The 10426-nt window shown below is 36.5% G+C and overlaps 1 protein-coding gene and 1 non-coding gene across 2 annotated transcripts in view; both read right to left on the minus strand.

Moving 5' to 3' along the window:
* Positions 1 to 10426, minus strand: part of LOC106469762 (ADAMTS-like protein 5) — a 48570-nt gene that overhangs the window by 36897 nt on the left and 1247 nt on the right. The window lies entirely within an intron of this gene.
* Trnar-ucu lies at positions 5652 to 5724 on the minus strand. The gene has a single exon. It is a non-coding gene; the product is annotated as a tRNA-Arg (tRNA).

The raw sequence follows: 10426 nt of genomic DNA on the forward strand, positions 1-10426 counted from the left end.
CTGTACCACTGGGGGCGACATCTAATGAAAATTTTTTCTAGTTTATTTCCTGCGACGTTGCGAGCAGACGCTCTTTATCAGGCAGTAGAGATTGTGTTACAATTAGATTGTTACAACTGTGGAATTAGACTCACAAATAATCGTACATTTCTAGTCACCCTTTGCCCCTATAATTGGTGATAAAAATCTCAGTTTAACGCGTTTGTTTCTTTTGATACCTTGTTTATTTACTATAACAGTTTCCGCAAATTAACCAAAAATATGCTATCTACGTTCTGTCCACATCGGCAATCGAACGTTATATGTTAACGTTGTAAGTCCGCAAAACTTACCAAAGACCCACTAGGAAACTGCTGCTACTGAGGACTTTGCTGGTGTGCTGAACTCGCATTGCACTCTGGAGCCATTTCCCATCCAAATGTAAGCGATAAAATAATACAAGCAACTGATCATGATTTCCGTCCAAATGTAAGTGATAAAATAACACAAGAAACTGATCGTGATTAATACTAAACCCCTTCCTGGTGGTGGGGTCCTCCGGTGGGACAGCGGTAAGTCTACTGACTAACTTTACAACGCTAAAATCCGAGGTTCAGTTCCCTGCGGTGAACACAAAAGATAGCCCAATGTGGCCAAAACAAACCTGGCGGTGGGAAGATGAAATTAGTCTTCGAATAATTTATTTGCGTCTGTTTAATGTTTTGCAAAAAAAAAAATAAAAAAAAATTCCATTGAAGCTTCCCACAAATAACCATGGAGCTTTGTACATGTTTGAATGGGCTGAAATTTTCAACTTGAAGAGAACTTTATACGCAGACGGGCCGAGTGTCCGGTTCAACAACCCCTAAGATTCAGACATAGCTGTCCTTAAGTTTGAATTACACCATAGAATGCAGACGACACTCATGAACCATTTCAATACCCTGATGAATGAATGAACAACGAACGCCCCACGACTTAATCTACTGGGTAGTTGTAGAAAACTATCTCTCAGTGAAATTTTTGCTTCAGGAAACGTAGTTTAACATTAAACCTACCTGCTGTTCCACCAGAGTCGTCACGAAGACACGATCTTCCTTACTACTCACTTGGCGACTTTATGGGGAAAAAAATCACTTAAAATGATTGTTTTGTTAGGAATTTCGCGCAAAGCTACACGAGGGCTATCTGTGCTAGCCGTCTCTAATTTAGCAGTGTAAGAATAGAGGGAAGGCAGCTAGTCATCATCACCCACCGCCAACTCTTGGGCTACTCTTTTACCAACGAATAGTGGGATTGGCTGAAACGTTATAACGCCCCCACGGCTGAAAGGGCGAGCATGTTGGGTATGACGGGGATTCGAACCCGTGACCCACCTGGCCATGCCGAGCCGTTAAAATGATAAAAAGCTTCGTTGCCTACAAAGTACACATCTTGTCATTAATTACATTAATAACTTTCAGATGATTTTCATATAGTAATTTAACAATTTCTAAATTGGGCTTACCTAAACAACCTGCCCCCCCCCTCCAGTGGCACAACAGTATGTCTGCGGACTTACAACGCTAGAAACCGGGTTTCGATACATGTGGTGGGCAGAGCACAGATAGCCCATTGTGTAGCTTTGTGCTTAATTCCAAACAAACCTAAACACCCCAATTAATTGTTCAAAAAAGACACTAGCGACCTCTTGGGGTCTAAACGACGTTATTATTTGTATAATCAACATGGTCTATCCAAGAAACACAAATGGCCAGTTAATGCAAAACATAGAACCTTAAATTCAAATTGTTAAGTGTCTCCAAGAACCTTCTTCTACAAAAAAAAAAAACACTCCAATCTCTTCAAAATTTAATTCACCTTTCTTGATGATTCCTGAGAGCACATTTCATGCAATCTGCTTTGCATTAAATGGACAGTTCTGTCTGATTCCAAGACTCGGGATCTAAATTGTTGTTCATTACTGTTTATTTGATCAAGATCAGCATAGAAATATATCCCGTTATTAAACTTACGTTAGAAAATATAGCTTACACGATGAGCTTACTTGCTTTGACCTGTTACTCATCTTATTTGATGTATTTAGGTGATGTTTTCCCCAAAGAATACATTAGCTTTTCAATTAGCCCTAGTTCATGGCTTAAGGTGCTATACAGATACTGGTCGCTATAGGCAAGTGTTCTCAGCTGCATTATTACCGAGCACTTTTCAGTTGGTGAATTCTGCCACTTCAAGACTCCCCGAAGGAAACCATCACTCCAGGAGCTTATTTTGTCGTCTATGTTAATAAACAGAGTTGCTTAGCAGGCTGCTGACCGAGAAAAAAAAAAGAGAGTAAATGGGCATCAAGTATCCTTGTTTCGAGAGATTTGTATTTTGGGTCGTTTATCTGGGGAAAAAAAAACTTGTGTTTCTAGCTGGTGATATTCCACTCAAAATGTAGGGTAAAAAGTTAAAAATAATCACACAAAACTGAAGCAATATGCACCATCAAAAGTTGTGTTGAAACAACAGTAAAAACATCATCGGGTTTTACGAACACGTGAAAATGTCGACTTCAATATGCACCATCAAAAGTTGTGTTGAAACAACAGTAAAAACATCATCGGGTTTTATGAACACGTGAAAATGTCGAATTCAATATGTACCATCAAAAGTTATGTTGAAACAACAGTAAAAACATCATCGGGTTTTATGAACACGTGAAAATGTCGAATTCAATATGCACCATCAAAAGTTGTGTTGAAACAACAGTAAAAACATCATCGGGTTTTATGAACACAAGAAAATGTCGAATTCAATATGTACCATCAAAAGTTGTGTTGAAACAACAGTAAAAACATCATCGGGTTTTATGAACACGAGAAAATGTCGACTTTAATATTCACCATCAAAAGCTGTGTTGAAACAAGACTAAAAACATCATCGGGTTTCATGAACACGAGAAAATGTCGACTTTAATATTCACCATCAAAAGTTATGTTGAAACAACAGTAAACACATCATCGGTTTTTTTTTGGTTTTTTTTGCAACACATGAAAGTGTCGACTTCAAAAAGATTCTTCTAAAAAAAACTTAATTATGTTTGTATTTATTTATGTACAAGAAACACAAAAGTGCATTGCAAGATATCGATGTATTTTATTCGTTATTTTTTAATCAGGTGCATCATCAGTTTTTCAGTCGTATACATATATATATATATATATTTCATGTTTTTTGTTGTTGTTTTGCGAAAAAAAAACAAGTTGCTTACGGTTTTCCTAAAACCCAGAGGGCCGTAAAAGTGATGTCACAATGTACACGATAATATATTTTGGCTAATAAAAAAAAATAAAGGAAGTAAGGTTTTTGCTTTAATTTGAATGGATAATATGGCGTGGACAAAGTAAATCACGAACTTGCATCAAACATATACATCGTATAGCCTGTAAAACATCAGATTTTTCACAAGGTGAGGGGCAGGTAGCCCCACAAGACTGACCTCGCACCAGGAGCTACCGGTAAGAATTGAGGTGGGGTGGAGAGCAAGTGTGTATCATTACACATGTTTGAAACAACTGCAGAATGTCACGCGTGCACTGTGAGAACAGCAAATCTTTTTTAGTAAGCAGTGTTTCAACAAAAGTATTTCGGAATCATTTGGGTAAATGTTTTGTTCGTTTTTTTGCGTGAAAAAACAACAACAAACAAACACCTGATTTATAAATTATTTATAACAACCTACGCCTAGCTGCACTTGCGATGTGTGTACTCTTTTTTTTTTTCAATTATCGACCAAAACATGTTTCAGAAATGCAGATATATCTTCAAAATAAACACTTTCCTTCCGATTAGTCCGTACTGTAAAAATACTTAACCGTTAGTAAGTGAAGCAGCAAAAGTACTTTATAAAGAAACTATTTATTCAAAATGATTGTATCCTTAAAACTACTTGTCGTAAAGAAACAAGCTTAATTAGAGGCACAATGAGAACCATGCGATTTTGTTAGCAAACTTTGGACGCAGGGCGTTTCAAACTTATATCGCCTTTCCCGCAAAATATCGTTATTCTGCTTTTTTTTCTCCCTCTTTCAACAGTACAAAATTGATTGGTTTTGTAATGCATGTTTTCAAGCAGAATATTGTATACTTAGAGAACCAATGAACGCTGCCCAAGACAGATCAAGCCTGCAGTAGCTTTATTTAGGGATAGACTTGACATGCTAATTCAGAATGACAGAAAGCATACTAAACACTTTCTGTAATAGCTATTGAAACACCGTGTACCGCGTTCAAGAATAAAACTTGCGGTTTGAAACATGCCTCTGGTAACATAGTTCCCTTAGAACTAGTAATTTTTAAGATACAATAGTATTAGAAATTATGAATTTTAAAATGAAGTAAGGATCCTGCTATAAAAGGTAGAAAAATAAAAACTAAAACCACAATCACAATATCATAAAATTTAATCTTTATTTTGACTTACAGATAAGTGTATAAAGCTGTCAAAGTAGGGATTAAATTTTATAAATTATGATCGTGGTTTTAATTCTTGTTTCATTACTTTTTATAGCAGAATCTCTACTTCATTTTAAAATTCCTAACTTTTCAATACTCTTTTTTGTTTACTTTTTATGATATATTTTTATAAAGTATATACTTTACCTTTAGAAACTGTCGCGTATCTATCCATCGATATGTAACGCCATCCATTGGGTTGAAAAGATATTTAAGTATGTGCATGGTATGTTTACCATTTATACCATACCTGAATACATGGATTTTTATTGGAATATCAAAGCGGTTACCCACAGATCAGTCAAGTAAGCTGGAGAAATATTGTAACAATAGCCCGAAATGTCTAGGCGCTAGCCCCGCTGACGTGATCAGGTAGATAGGAAGTAGACGAAAAAGTTGCTGTTTTAGACATTTTTGAATCGTTACACCGGAAGTATTAGCGACCTTTGTGGCGTATTATTAGTATATATGAGCATAATGTATCGTAACCAATACTTTGAATGGTCGGTTTTTCGCTTAGAAATTTGATAGGGTGGTTTTTCGGCGCGTGAATTATTTGGAATCCTTGTCGATCCCTACTATTAAGTACTACTGTACTTAAAATAATAATTTTAGTAATATTTCTTTCTATATAAACACCCTACACAAATAATAGCATGCTTTATACTTCTTTTGCTCATACTTATTAATGTCTGAATAAAATAAAGATATATTATACGGTAATAAGTTATTTTCTCTTATACTTTTCGCTTTCTTGGTGTTTGTGTCGGAGGTTAAAACAGTCTTCAGTTTTAGTGAACTGAAAATTACATTCCAATTTTAGTAATTTTTCTGTCATTATAAGTAATACTATTTCTTTAATTGTTAGTTACTTTACTGTCAACATACGTTTTGAGATGAATCATTCTTTCATATAACATAAAACGACTGAGAATTTTTTACACATTCAGACCAATTAACTGTCATTTAACACTTTTCTCAACCAATACGTAAATAATAATAATAATCCCTGTAGACTCCCACTGGAGAATAGGGCCCCAACAACACCTCGCTGACGGAAGTTGTTGTTCCAGTAATTTTTTAGCAGGTTAGTTTTTACGGGGTGGAGTGGGTTAGCCCCGCGCCCAACCCTTCTCCTTTCTCATCCTGTACTTGGGACCAGGCAGTGGTGGCATCCCTGCCGGGGAATGAACCCGGTATCTTTGGATTAGAAATCCAACGCGCTATCCACTGCGCTATAGAGACGTATTTCCTCTTATATTCACATACCGTATAACTCGGTTATTTGTTAATGGTATTTCTTTTTTCAGCTGAATTGTTTGAAATAGCTGATACCAGTGACTTAACAGAAATATATCTTTCAGTACAAGTATGTGGAATCAGGGTCGGGTATTAGGTCCGTCTTAGATCTAGGAAGGTCAGGCACAACGGAGACCTCTTCTTCCCAATAGGGGTGTCAATCAATCAATCAAAGTCTTCATCGATGTTTCGGTCGCAACCTTTGGGGGGTCAGGTACATTTTTGACCTCTTCTCCTCCTCCTGTAGATTTGTTTATTTTCGTTTCAGTAAATGTTAGTGGTGTGTTTACAAGAGGGCCGGAGTATGCATTGGGATGCTTTCATCCGATCCTTTTCATAAGGCCATGTCCATGTATAATACACTGTTAACATTTGTACGTGACTAACACTTCACTGACGCTAGTTTCGTGCAATTGTCGCGCTTTTAACTAGTTTAACCTACTAGGAATGTATTTACATATATGCCTTTTAATACACTCATAATATTTTATTATAATGATATATTGTAACTACTAGTTGTAAGTGGCTTATTTATTATATCTAACGTAGCTATTTAATGGGGAGAGGTACTTAGGTACTATTCTATCATGTATGACGTATCTCATAATTTCTGTCAGTAGATTGTTCTTATACAGATTATTATGGAAATATTTCCTTGTCATATGTATGGTATGTTGAAATGATAGATCGTATTAGTTCAAATCTTTCCCGCGTAAAAAGTAATCGTATGGCAACAGCTGAACAACAGAAACGTTTTAAACAACAATGTATAGTATTTGCAGGCTTCATTGTTCTTCAGAATGGTAACTTTTTATTTCTAAACCAACAAACAAAGACAAATTTTATCAAAGAATAAGTTGTTTATTTTAGAATGTTCGTGCAAAATTACACGAGGGCTATTTGTGCATAACCATTCCTAATTTTTAATTGGTAGACTAGAGGGAAAGCAAACTAGTCAACAGGGCACGCCCACCAATTCTTGAGATACCCTTATCGGAACAAATAGTGGGACTTAACCGTCATTACATTGCACCCACGGCCCTAAAATGAGACGCGTGTTTTTGCAGCAACGGGACACAAACATTGAATCTTTTAGTTCAAAGTCCGAACACACGACCAACCCAAAAGAATTAGTAACATACGAACCGTGGAAAAAAAGTTTAAAACGTTCATTAGTAACGTTTTATTAATTATAAACATGATTTTACTTTTTTGTTTGAACATTTTAAGATGGAAAAGTATTTTCATTGTTTTTAATCTCCTAGCTAAATTTCAATTTAAGATACTGAAAAATCTATCAAAGTTCTGACATGAACGAAAAATATAGTAATAACACTGAAATATTACTTCAGTCCTATTTTGACAGTTTTTGTGTTTTTCATTTCTGCTCATTCTGTACTTTTATATCATATAATTCATCTATTGATATATGAAATCTTTTTTTTTATTTGCTACAGTTGTGAACGCCTTTTGTGAGTGGCAGTTGGGGCCTATTTTGATGGATTGTGAACCAAGATGTGATGGAAATCGAGAAAAAGCACGAGCGAATTTTATTGCGAAAATAATCAGTTTAATAATTAAATTAAATGACTTTCTTCATTTTAACTTAATTTCTATATCTTATCTTTTCGACTCTATCTGCAGCTGACAAATACATTTTCAGAATCTCCCTCTATTTACGGTGACCTTTTATTTTGAACACAAAACTCAAATCAGGACGTCTATGGTTAAATATATGCTATTAGATACAGATAATTGAAATCACAAATTATACATGGTTACAATCTCAGGTTAACTTTACATATAGCTCCCACCAGGTCCCCCGGTGGGGTAGCGGTAAGTCTACTGACTTACAACACTAAAATTCTGAGTTCGATTCCCCGCAGTGGACACAGCAGATTGCTCAGTGTGGCTTTGTTCTCAAACAAGCGTACATAAACACACATGCTCCCAGCATTAAGGTAATTCGTTATCCCCTCGGTGGGATAGCGGTAAGTCTACTGACTTACAACACTAAAATTCTGGATTCGATTCCCCGCAGTGGACACAGCAGATTGCTCAGTGTGGCTTTATTCTAAAACAAACGTACATAAACACGCATGCTCCCACCATTAAGGTAAATCGTTATGCATTTAAAACGTTGTCTTAGCGTAAAAGATACAAAATTTGACCACAGAGACTTGGGAAGCTGGAAGGGTGGAGTTTAGATGTTTAAAGTTGTATAACTTGTACCGACACTCGATGGTCAAAACTTCTTTTTATATTTAGCCATAGCAGTCTTCATAGGAGTGAATGAGCATAAAGATGCGTAATTGGTTTTCTAATAAATCTTTATTTATAAAATAAATCCCCTAAAATTGTTTTATAAAAAACACGCTTCTTAATGTTGTGTATTTCAATATATATAGAAATTACCCTCTATGAAAATGACAACAAAATTAATGAAGGAATAGTCCCCTCCCCAAGTGTGGGTGACCAGTGAAATAAAATCTGTTTTATCCACTGTTGAATTTCGACACTTAAGCTAGAGTTAGATGATAGTCTTAGAGCAAAAATTAATATGTTTCTTCTTTCGGTTGTGGATAAGCATAAAGCAACATCTGAGCTGTACCCATCGAGGGTATCTAAATCCGATTTCTAGAGTTATAAGGATGCAAGACTTACCGCCGAGCCACCAGGGGACAATTAATAGATGTAACGTATCATATACAAAGAGAAAGATATCGGATTGCTTTAAACATGTTCTTTGGTAGTTCTGCAGTAAGCTTGAGGGCATATAACAATAAAATCCGAAGTTCGACCTCTGCTGTGGACACAGTGCATGATAAACGTTAGATGGTCACGGGTGCTATTTTACAGAAGCGATTAAATAATGGAGAACTTATTCAAAGTCCCCCATTCTCCATTACCTGTCTGTTGTTGTTATTGTACTTTTAACGCAAAGCTCATAATGGGCTATCTGCACATTGTCCACAGTGGAGAATTGGATCCCGGATTTCAGCGTCGTAAGTACGTAAACTTGTGGGACCAAGTTTTTGCGCTTACGTATATAGCGGAATTAACTCCTCAAAACGCTTAAAACTGCAAAGGATAATTTCAAAACTTATTTCATAATGCCTCAAATAAACAACGCTATACAATCTCAGCCTTACGTCCGCGGATTTAAGGCTAAAGGATTGGAGATATTTAAACCAACAACCCGATTATTATAGGTCCATTTTGAACTATTGGTCAGAGAGAAGGCAGCCAATTAACAGCACCCCAATACCCACGAACCACGCTAAGGGGTTTACCGTCACTCTTATAACTTACCCCACAACTTAGAGAGAGAGAGGGAACATTTTGTGACCTGGCTCGTCAGCTACGAAACAATCCAGAGTTCTACCGCAGAGCCAACCTTTCGGGTCACATTATACTGACCACTTCCGAAGTGAGAACTCAATATGAACTTCCAGCATTTTCTTACAAGATTGATCAATAATGTGGATAAACAACTAGGAAATGTGACTTCATGTGACTGTACTGTTTTTGCGTATAAAATTGAAAGCTTGTACAAGACATGGACACACTCCATGTTCATTTAATATTAACAACACATTTATATATAAAATATATGACGAGTCATTTATACAAGTCGACTCCCGTGTGATCTTAGGCAATTTTTTTCAAAATTTCGCCTTTGCCTATGGTGAAGACAAGTCCACCTGTCGAAACTGCTGAGGATTTAATGTTTGCTTTTATTTAATGCGATTTACCTTTTTTTTTATCCTACGTGTTGTTATCACGAACATTCAAAACTGCATATCTAAAATAAATGTTTATTTTGTTTGTTTTGATAAATTTCGCACGAAGCTAAATGAGGGATATCTGTGCTATCCGTCCATAAATTTGAAGTGATAGCCCATAGAGAAGGCAGCGAGTCAAGACCACCCACCGCCAACTCTTAAGAAACTCTTGTCAAACCGAATAGTAAGTAGGATCTGACCGTTATGCACTCTCAGCCCCAAGATGCGTTGTGCGATTTAGTTTTGCGGTAAAGAGACGCGAACCACGGAACCTCAGCTCCACGGTCCGGCATGTTATCCACTGAGCCACACCCGATCGAAGATAAATATTGATGTACCCTTGGCTGACCGAAAGACTTTATTGAAAAATCCAAAAACGTTTTGCAATACACATGGTGAATTGTGATCTGCAAGAGTGATTGTTTTGCACAACACCACTGGAGGGGGGGGATCTCTTATTTCCCTTCACGCAATCGCCGAAGTACAAAAAGATATTTTTTTCCTTATATAGTAATTACTTTATAAATAAATGTGCTTATTCATATGTGCTGTAAAAGGAGGGTAATTATAAAAATAAGTGTCTTTCAACGCCACACTACTCACACTTACGTTTCTCAATGTTGATTATTATTCATTATGGGCCCCCTCCAGTGTCACAAAACTTACAACGCTAAAAACCGGGTTTCGATTCCCGTAGTAGGCAGAGAACAGATAGCCCATTGTGTAGCTTTGTGCTTAATTCCAAACAAACAAAATTCATTATGTGTATTGTATCAAAATTAAACAATTGTTTGTTCGTTTTGAATTTCGCGCAAAGCTACACGAGGGAAGCAGCTAGTCATCACCACCCACCGCCAACTCTT

Source organism: Limulus polyphemus, unplaced genomic scaffold (assembly GCF_000517525.1).
Source record: "Limulus polyphemus unplaced genomic scaffold, Limulus_polyphemus-2.1.2 Scaffold3645, whole genome shotgun sequence".
Lineage (NCBI taxonomy): Eukaryota > Metazoa > Arthropoda > Merostomata > Xiphosura > Limulidae > Limulus > Limulus polyphemus.